The sequence below is a fragment of the Mytilus trossulus genome, chromosome 14, assembly GCF_036588685.1.
Source record: "Mytilus trossulus isolate FHL-02 chromosome 14, PNRI_Mtr1.1.1.hap1, whole genome shotgun sequence".
In the NCBI taxonomy this organism is placed as follows: domain Eukaryota; kingdom Metazoa; phylum Mollusca; class Bivalvia; order Mytilida; family Mytilidae; genus Mytilus; species Mytilus trossulus.
In genome coordinates, this window is record NC_086386.1 from 11126276 (window position 1) to 11137808 (window position 11533).

Genomic DNA, 11533 nt, shown 5'->3' on the forward strand with positions numbered 1-11533 from the left:
GGGTAATAGGTGTACTTTACAAGCGTAAGACTGTAGCACTGGTAAGTCATTACACTTGTAGTTTGGGTAATAGGTGTACTTTACAAGCGTAAGACTGTTACACCGGTAAGTCATTACACTTGTAGTTTGGGTAATAGGTGTACTTTACAAGCGTAAGACTGTTACACCGGTAAGTCATTACACTTGTAGTTTGGGTAATAGGTGTACTTTACAAGCGTAAGACTGTTACACTGGTAAGTCATTACACTTGTAGTTTGGGTAATAGGTGTACTTTACAAGCGTAAGACTGTAGCATTTGTAAGTCATTACACTTGTAGTTTGGGTAATAGGTGTACTTTACAAGCGTAAGACTGTAGCATTTGTAAGTCATTACACTTGTAGTTTGGGTAATAGGTGTACTTTACAAGCGTAAGACTGTTACACTGGTAAGTCATTACACTTGTAGTTTGGGTAATAGGTGTACTTTACAAGCGTAAGACTGTAGCATTTGTAAGTCATTACACTTGTAGTTTGGGTAATAGGTGTACTTTACAAGCGTAAGACTGTTACACTGGTAAGTCATTACACTTGTAGTTTGGGTAATAGGTGTACTTTACAAGCGTAAGACTGTAGCACTGGTAAGTCATTACACTTGTAGTTTGGGTAATAGGTGTACTTTACAAGCGTAAGACTGTAGCATTTGTAAGTCATTACACTTGTAGTTTGGGTAATATGTGTACTTTACAAGCGTAAGACTGTTACACTGGTAAGTCATTACACTTGTAGTTTAGGTAATAGGTGTACTTTACAAGCGTAAGACTGTTACACTGGTAAGTCATTACACTTGTAGTTTGGGTAATAGGTGTACTTTACAAGCGTAAGACTGTAGCACTGGTAAGTCATTACACTTGTAGTTTGGGTAATAGGTGTACTTTACAAGCGTAAGACTGTAGCACTGGTAAGTCATTACACTTGTAGTTTGGGTAATATGTGTACTTTACAAGCGTAAGACTGTAGCATTTGTAAGTCATTACACTTGTAGTTTGGGTAATAGGTGTACTTTACAAGCGTAAGACTGTAGCATTTGTAAGTCATTACACTTGTAGTTTGGGTAATAGGTGTACTTTACAAGCGTAAGACTGTTACACCGGTAAGTCATTACACTTGTAGTTTGGGTAATAGGTGTACTTTACAAGCGTAAGACTGTAGCACTGGTAAGTCATTACACTTGTAGTTTGGGTAATAGGTGTACTTTACAAGCGTAAGACTGTTACACCGGTAAGTCATTACACTTGTAGTTTGGGTAATAGGTGTACTTTACAAGCGTAAGACTGTTACACTGGTAAGTCATTACACTTGTAGTTTGGGTAATATGTGTACTTTACAAGCGTAAGACTGTTACACCGGTAAGTCATTACACTTGTAGTTTGGGTAATAGGTGTACTTTACAAGCGTAAGACTGTTACACTGGTAAGTCATTACACTTGTAGTTTGGGTAATATGTGTACTTTACAAGCGTAAGACTGTTACACTGGTAAGTCATTACACTTGTAGTTTGGGTAATAGGTGTACTTTACAAGCGTAAGACTGTAGCACTGGTAAGTCATTACACTTGTAGTTTGGGTAATATTTGTACTTTACAAGCGTAAGACTGTTACACTGGTAAGTCATTACACTTGTAGTTTGGGTAATAGGTGTACTTTACAAGCGTAAGACTGTTACACTGGTAAGTCATTACACTTGTAGTTTGGGTAATAGGTGTACTTTACAAGCGTAAGACTGTAGCACTGGTAAGTCATTACACTTGTAGTTTGGGTAATAGGTGTACTTTACAAGCGTAAGACTGTTACACTGGTAAGTCATTACACTTGTAGTTTGGGTAATAGGTGTACTTTACAAGCGTAAGACTGTTACACTGGTAAGTCATTACACTTGTAGTTTGGGTAATAGGTGTACTTAACAAGCGTAAGACTGTAGCATTTGTAAGTCATTACACTTGTAGTTTGGGTAATAGGTGTACTTTACAAGCGTAAGACTGTAGCATTTGTAAGTCATTACACTTGTAGTTTGGGTAATAGGTGTACTTTACAAGCGTAAGACTGTAGCACTGGTAAGTCATTACACTTGTAGTTTGGGTAATATGTGTACTTAACAAGCGTAAGACTGTTACACTGGTAAGTCATTACACTTGTAGTTTGGGTAATAGGTGTACTTTACAAGCGTAAGACTGTAGCACTGGTAAGTCATTACACTTGTAGTTTGGGTAATAGGTGTACTTAACAAGCGTAAGACTGTAGCATTTGTAAGTCATTACACTTGTAGTTTGGGTAATAGGTGTACTTTACAAGCGTAAGACTGTAGCACTGGTAAGTCATTACACTTGTAGTTTGGGTAATAGGTGTACTTTACAAGCGTAAGACTGTAGCATTTGTAAGTCATTACACTTGTAGTTTGGGTAATAGGTGTACTTTACAAGCGTAAGACTGTAGCATTTGTAAGTCATTACACTTGTAGTTTGGGTAATAGGTGTACTTTACAAGCGTAAGACTGTAGCACTGGTAAGTCATTACACTTGTAGTTTGGGTAATAGGTGTACTTTACAAGCGTAAGACTGTTACACTGGTAAGTCATTACACTTGTAGTTTGGGTAATAGGTGTACTTTACAAGCGTAAGACTGTTACACTGGTAAGTCATTACACTTGTAGTTTGGGTAATAGGTGTACTTTACAAGCGTAAGACTGTAGCACTGGTAAGTCATTACACTTGTAGTTTGGGTAATAGGTGTACTTAACAAGCGTAAGACTGTAGCATTTGTAAGTCATTACACTTGTAGTTTGGGTAATATTTGTACTTTACAAGCGTAAGACTGTAGCACTGGTAAGTCATTACACTTGTAGTTTGGGTAATAGGTGTACTTTACAAGCGTAAGACTGTAGCATTTGTAAGTCATTACACTTGTAGTTTGGGTAATATGTGTACTTTACAAGCGTAAGACTGTTACACTGGTAAGTCATTACACTTGTAGTTTAGGTAATAGGTGTACTTTACAAGCGTAAGACTGTAGCATTTGTAAGTCATTACACTTGTAGTTTGGGTAATAGGTGTACTTTACAAGCGTAAGACTGTAGCACTGGTAAGTCATTACACTTGTAGTTTGGGTAATATGTGTACTTTACAAGCGTAAGACTGTTACACTGGTAAGTCATTACACTTGTAGTTTGGGTAATATGTGTACTTTACAAGCGTAAGACTGTAGCATTTGTAAGTCATTACACTTGTAGTTTGGGTAATAGGTGTACTTTACAAGCGTAAGACTGTAGCACTGGTAAGTCATTACACTTGTAGTTTGGGTAATAGGTGTACTTTACAAGCGTAAGACTGTTACACTGGTAAGTCATTACACTTGTAGTTTGGGTAATATGTGTACTTTACAAGCGTAAGACTGTTACACTGGTAAGTCATTACACTTGTAGTTTGGGTAATAGGTGTACTTTACAAGCGTAAGACTGTTACACTGGTAAGTCATTACACTTGTAGTTTGGGTAATATGTGTACTTTACAAGCGTAAGACTGTAGCATTTGTAAGTCATTACACTTGTAGTTTGGGTAATAGGTGTACTTTACAAGCGTAAGACTGTAGCACTGGTAAGTCATTACACTTGTAGTTTGGGTAATAGGTGTACTTTACAAGCGTAAGACTGTAGCACTGGTAAGTCATTACATTTTTAGTTTGGGCAATATGTGTACTTTACAAGCGTAAGACTGTAGCATTTGTAAGTCATTACACTTGTAGTTTGGGTAATAGGTGTACTTTACAAGCGTAAGACTGTAGCACTGGTGAGTCATTACACTTGTAGTTTGGGTAATATGTGTACTTTACAAGCGTAAGACTGTAGCACTGGTAGGTCATTACACTTGTAGTTTGGGTAATAGGTGTACTTTACAAGCGTAAGACTGTAGCACTGGTAAGTCATTACACTTGTAGTTTGGGTAATAGGTGTACTTTACAAGCGTAAGACTGTAGCACTGGTAAGTCATTACACTTGTAGTTTGGGTAATAGGTGTACTTTACAAGCGTAAGACTGTAGCACTGGTAAGTCATTACACTTGTAGTTTGGGTAATAGGTGTACTTTACAAGCGTAAGACTGTTACACTGGTGAGTCATTACATTTTTAGTTTGGGTAATAGGTGTACTTTACAAGCGTAAGACTGTTACACTGGTGAGTCATTACATTTTTAGTTTGGGTAATAGGTGTACTTTACAAGCGTAAGACTGTTACACTGGTAAGTCATTACACTTGTAGTTTGGGTAATATGTGTACTTTACAAGCGTAAGACTGTAGCACTGGTAAGTCATTACACTTGTAGTTTGGGTAATAGGTGTACTTTACAAGCGTAAGACTTTAGCACTGGTAAGTCATTACACTTGTAGTTTGGGTAATATGTGTACTTTACAAGCGTAAGACTGTAGCACTGGTAAGTCATTACACTTGTAGTTTGGGTAATATGTGTACTTTACAAGCGTAAGACTGTAGCACTGGTAAGTCATTACACTTGTAGTTTGGGTAATAGGTGTACTTTACAAGCGTAAGACTGTAGCACTGGTAAGTCATTACACTTGTAGTTTGGGTAATATGTGTACTTTACAAGCGTAAGACTGTAGCACTGGTAAGTCATTACACTTGTAGTTTATGTAATATGTGTACTTTACAAGCGTAAGACTGTTACACTGGTAAGTCATTACACTTGTAGTTTGGGTAATATTTGTACTTTACAAGCGTAAGACTGTAGCACTGGTAAGTCATTACACTTGTAGTTTATGTAATATGTGTACTTTACAAGCGTAAGACTGTAGCACTGGTAAGTCATTACACTTGTAGTTTGGGTAATAGGTGTACTTTACAAGCGTAAGACTGTTACACTGGTAAGTCATTACACTTGTAGTTTGGGTAATAGGTGTACTTTACAAGCGTAAGACTGTTACACTGGTAAGTCATTACACTTGTAGTTTGGGTAATATGTGTACTTTACAAGCGTAAGACTGTTACACTGGTAAGTCATTACACTTGTAGTTTGGGTAATAGGTGTACTTAACAAGCGTAAGACTGTAGCACTGGTAAGTCATTACACTTGTAGTTTGGGTAATAGGTGTACTTTACAAGCGTAAGACTGTAGCACTGGTAAGTCATTACACTTGTAGTTTGGGTAATATGTGTACTTTACAAGCGTAAGACTGTAGCACTGGTAAGTCATTACACTTGTAGTTTGGGTAATATGTGTACTTTACAAGCGTAAGACTGTAGCACTGGTAAGTCATTACACTTGTAGTTTGGGTAATAGGTGTACTTTACAAGCGTAAGACTGTAGCACTGGTAAGTCATTACACTTGTAGTTTGGGTAATATGTGTACTTTACAAGCGTAAGACTGTAGCACTGGTAAGTCATTACACTTGTAGTTTGGGTAATATGTGTACTTTACAAGCGTAAGACTGTAGCATTTGTAAGTCATTTTACTTGTAGTTTGGGCAATATGTGTACTTTACAAGCGTAAGACTGTTACACTGGTAAGTCATTACACTTGTAGTTTGGGTAATAGGTGTACTTTACAAGCGTAAGACTGTAGCACTGGTAAGTCATTACACTTGTAGTTTGGGTAATAGGTGTACTTTACAAGCGTAAGACTGTTACACTGGTAAGTCATTACACTTGTAGTTTGGGTAATAGGTGTACTTTACAAGCGTAAGACTGTAGCACTGGTAAGTCATTACATTTTTAGTTTGGGTAATAGGTGTACTTTACAAGCGTAAGACTGTTACACTGGTAAGTCATTACACTTGTAGTTTGGGTAATATGTGTACTTTACAAGCGTAAGACTGTTACACTGGTAAGTCATTACACTTGTAGTTTGGGTAATATGTGTACTTTACAAGCGTAAGACTGTTACACTGGTAAGTCATTACACTTGTAGTTTGGGTAATAGGTGTACTTTACAAGCGTAAGACTGTAGCACTGGTAAGTCATTACACTTGTAGTTTGGGTAATAGGTGTACTTTACAAGCGTAAGACTGTTACACTGGTGAGTCATTACATTTTTAGTTTGGGTAATAGGTGTACTTTACAAGCGTAAGACTGTAGCACTGGTAAGTCATTACACTTGTAGTTTGGGTAATAGGTGTACTTTACAAGCGTAAGACTGTAGCATTTGTAAGTCATTACACTTGTAGTTTGGGTAATATGTGTACTTTACAAGCGTAAGACTGTAGCACTGGTAAGTCATTATACTTGTAGTTTAGGTAATATGTGTACTTTACAAGCGTAAGACTGTAGCATTTGTAAGTCATTACACTTGTAGTTTGGGTAATATGTGTACTTTACAAGCGTAAGACTGTAGCACTGGTAAGTCATTACACTTGTAGTTTAGGTAATATGTGTACTTTACAAGCGTAAGACTGTTACACTGGTAAGTCATTACACTTGTAGTTTGGGTAATATGTGTACTTTACAAGCGTAAGACTGTTACACTGGTAAGTCATTACACTTGTAGTTTGGGTAATAGGTGTACTTTACAAGCGTAAGACTGTAGCACTGGTAAGTCATTACACTTGTAGTTTGGGTAATATGTGTTCTTTACAAGCGTAAGACTGTAGCACTGGTAAGTCATTACACTTGTAGTTTGGGTAATAGGTGTACTTTACAAGCGTAAGACTGTAGCACTGGTAAGTCATTACACTTGTAGTTTGGGTAATATGTGTACTTTACAAGCGTAAGACTGTAGCACTGGTAAGTCATTACACTTGTAGTTTGGGTAATATGTGTACTTTACAAGCGTAAGACTGTAGCACTGGTAAGTCATTACACTTGTAGTTTATGTAATATGTGTACTTTACAAGCGTAAGACTGTAGCACTGGTAAGTCATTACACTTGTAGTTTGGGTAATAGGTGTACTTTACAAGCGTAAGACTGTTACACTGGTAAGTCATTACACTTGTAGTTTGGGTAATAGGTGTACTTTACAAGCGTAAGACTGTAGCACTGGTAAGTCATTACACTTGTAGTTTGGGTAATAGGTGTACTTTACAAGCGTAAGGCTGTAACACTGGTAAGTCATTATACTTGTAGTTTGGGTAATATGTGTACTTTACAAGCGTAAGACTGTAGCATTTGTAAGTCATTACACTTGTAGTTTGGGTAATAGGTGTACTTTACAAGCGTAAGACTGTAGCATTTGTAAGTCATTACACTTGTAGTTTGGGTAATATGTGTACTTTACAAGCGTAAGACTGTAGCACTGGTAAGTCATTACACTTGTAGTTTGGGTAATAGGTGTACTTTACAAGCGTAAGACTGTTACACTGGTAAGTCATTACACTTGTAGTTTGGGTAATATGTGTACTTTACAAGCGTAAGACTGTAGCACTGGTAAGTCATTACACTTGTAGTTTGGGTAATATGTGTACTTTACAAGCGTAAGACTGTTACACCGGTAAGTCATTACACTTGTAGTTTATGTAATATGTGTACTTTACAAGCGTAAGACTGTAGCACTGGTAAGTCATTACACTTGTAGTTTGGGTAATAGGTGTACTTTACAAGCGTAAGACTGTTACACTGGTAAGTCATTACACTTGTAGTTTGGGTAATAGGTGTACTTTACAAGCGTAAGACTGTAGCACTGGTAAGTCATTACACTTGTAGTTTGGGTAATAGGTGTACTTTACAAGCGTAAGACTGTTACACTGGTAAGTCATTACACTTGTAGTTTGGGTAATAGGTGTACTTTACAAGCGTAAGACTGTTACACTGGTAAGTCATTACACTTGTAGTTTGGGTAATAGGTGTACTTTACAAGCGTAAGACTGTAGCACTGGTAAGTCATTACACTTGTAGTTTGGGTAATATGTGTACTTTACAAGCGTAAGACTGTAGCACTGGTAAGTCATTACACTTGTAGTTTGGGTAATAGGTGTACTTTACAAGCGTAAGACTGTAGCACTGGTTAGTCATTACACTTGTAGTTTAGGTAATATGTGTACTTTACAAGCGTAAGACTGTTACACTGGTAAGTCATTACACTTGTAGTTTGGGTAATATGTGTACTTTACAAGCGTAAGACTGTAGCACTGGTAAGTCATTACACTTGTAGTTTGGGTAATAGGTGTACTTTACAAGCGTAAGACTGTAGCACTGGTAAGTCATTACACTTGTAGTTTGGGTAATATTTGTACTTTACAAGCGTAAGACTGTAGCACTGGTAAGTCATTACACTTGTAGTTTGGGTAATATGTGTACTTTACAAGCGTAAGACTGTAGCACTGGTAAGTCATTACACTTGTAGTTTGGGTAATAGGTGTACTTTACAAGCGTAAGACTGTAGCACCGGTAAGTCATTACACTTGTAGTTTGGGTAATAGGTGTACTTTACAAGCGTAAGACTGTAGCACTGGTAAGTCATTACACTTGTAGTTTGGGTAATATGTGTACTTTACAAGCGTAAGACTGTAGCACTGGTAAGTCATTACACTTGTAGTTTGGGTAATAGGTGTACTTTACAAGCGTAAGACTGTAGCACTGGTAAGTCATTACACTTGTAGTTTGGGTAATAGGTGTACTTTACAAGCGTAAGACTGTAGCACTGGTAAGTCATTACATTTTTAGTTTGGGCAATAGGTGTACTTTACAAGCGTAAGACTGTAGCACTGGTAAGTCATTACACTTGTAGTTTGGGTAATATGTGTACTTTACAAGCGTAAGACTGTAGCACTGGTAAGTCATTACACTTGTAGTTTGGGTAATAGGTGTACTTTACAAGCGTAAGACTGTAGCACTGGTAAGTCATTACATTTTTAGTTTGGGCAATATGTGTACTTTACAAGCGTAAGACTGTAGCATTTGTAAGTCATTACACTTGTAGTTTGGGTAATATTTGTACTTTACAAGCGTAAGACTGTAGCATTTGTAAGTCATTTTACTTGTAGTTTGGGCAATATGTGTACTTTACAAGCGTAAGACTGTAGCACCGGTAAGTCATTACACTTGTAGTTTGGGTAATAGGTGTACTTTACAAGCGTAAGACTGTAGCACTGGTAAGTCATTACACTTGTAGTTTGGGTAATATTTGTACTTTACAAGCGTAAGACTGTAGCATTTGTAAGTCATTTTACTTGTAGTTTGGGCAATATGTGTACTTTACAAGCGTAAGACTGTAGCACTGGTAAGTCATTACACTTGTAGTTTGGGTAATAGGTGTACTTTACAAGCGTAAGACTGTAGCACTGGTAAGTCATTACACTTGTAGTTTGGGTAATAGGTGTACTTTACAAGCGTAAGACTGTTACACTGGTAAGTCATTACACTTGTAGTTTGGGTAATAGGTGTACTTTACAAGCGTAAGACTGTTACACTGGTAAGTCATTACACTTGTAGTTTGGGTAATATGTGTACTTTACAAGCGTAAGACTGTTACACTGGTAAGTCATTACACTTGTAGTTTGGGTAATAGGTGTACTTAACAAGCGTAAGACTGTAGCACTGGTAAGTCATTACACTTGTAGTTTGGGTAATAGGTGTACTTAACAAGCGTAAGACTGTAGCATTTGTAAGTCATTACACTTGTAGTTTGGGTAATAGGTGTACTTTACAAGCGTAAGACTGTAGCATTTGTAAGTCATTACACTTGTAGTTTGGGTAATATGTGTACTTTACAAGCGTAAGACTGTAGCACTGGTAAGTCATTACACTTGTAGTTTGGGTAATATGTGTACTTTACAAGCGTAAGACTGTAGCACTGGTAAGTCATTACACTTGTAGTTTGGGTAATATGTGTACTTTACAAGCGTAAGACTGTAGCACTGGTAAGTCATTACACTTGTAGTTTGGGTAATATGTGTACTTTACAAGCGTAAGACTGTAGCACTGGTAAGTCATTACACTTGTAGTTTATGTAATATGTGTACTTTACAAGCGTAAGACTTTAGCACTGGTAAGTCATTACACTTGTAGTTTGGGTAATAGGTGTACTTTACAAGCGTAAGACTGTTACACTGGTGAGTCATTACACTTGTAGTTTATGTAATATGTGTACTTTACAAGCGTAAGACTGTAGCACTGGTAAGTCATTACACTTGTAGTTTGGGTAATATGTGTACTTTACAAGCGTAAGACTGTAGCACTGGTAAGTCATTACACTTGTAGTTTGGGTAATATGTGTACTTTACAAGCGTAAGACTGTAGCACTGGTAAGTCATTACACTTGTAGTTTGGGTAATAGGTGTACTTTACAAGCGTAAGACTGTAGCACTGGTAAGTCATTACACTTGTAGTTTGGGTAATAGGTGTACTTTACAAGCGTAAGACTGTAGCACTGGTAAGTCATTACACTTGTAGTTTGGGTAATAGGTGTACTTTACAAGCGTAAGACTGTAGCACTGGTAAGTCATTACACTTGTAGTTTGGGTAATATGTGTACTTTACAAGCGTAAGACTGTTACACTGGTGAGTCATTACATTTTTAGTTTGGGTAATAGGTGTACTTTACAAGCGTAAGACTGTAGCACTGGTAAGTCATTACACTTGTAGTTTGGGTAATATGTGTACTTAACAAACGTAAGACTGTAGCACTGGTGAGTCATTACATTTTTAGTTTGGGTAATATGTGTACTTTACAAGCGTAAGACTGTAGCACTGGTAAGTCATTACACTTGTAGTTTGGGTAATATGTGTACTTAACAAACGTAAGACTGTAGCACTGGTGAGTCATTACATTTTTAGTTTGGGTAATATGTGTACTTTACAAGCGTAAGACTGTATCATTGGTAAGTCATTACACTTGTAGTTTGGGTAATATGTGTACTTAACAAACGTAAGACTGTAGCACTGGTGAGTCATTACATTTTTAGTTTGGGTAATATGTGTACTTTACAAGCGTAAGACTGTAGCATTTGTAAGTCATTACACTTGTAGTTTGGGTAATATGTGTACTTTACAAGCGTAAGACTGTAGCACTGGTAAGTCATTACACTTGTAGTTTAGGTAATAGGTGTACTTTACAAGCGTAAGACTGTTACACTGGTAAGTCATTACACTTGTAGTTTGGGTAATAGGTGTACTTTACAAGCGTAAGACTGTAGCATTTGTAAGTCATTACACTTGTAGTTTGGGTAATATGTGTACTTTACAAGCGTAAGACTGTAGCACTGGTAAGTCATTACACTTGTAGTTTGGGTAATAGGTGTACTTTACAAGCGTAAGACTGTAGCATTTGTAAGTCATTACACTTGTAGTTTGGGTAATATGTGTACTTTACAAGCGTAAGACTGTAGCACTGGTAAGTCATTACACTTGTAGTTTGGGTAATAGGTGTACTTTACAAGCGTAAGACTGTAGCATTTGTAAGTCATTACACTTGTAGTTTGGGTAATATGTGTTCTTTACAAGCGTAAGACTGTAGCACTGGTAAGTCATTACACTTGTAGTTTGGGTAATAGGTGTACTTTACAAGCGTAAGACTGTAGCATTTGTAAGTCATTACACTTGTAGTTTGGGTAATATGTGT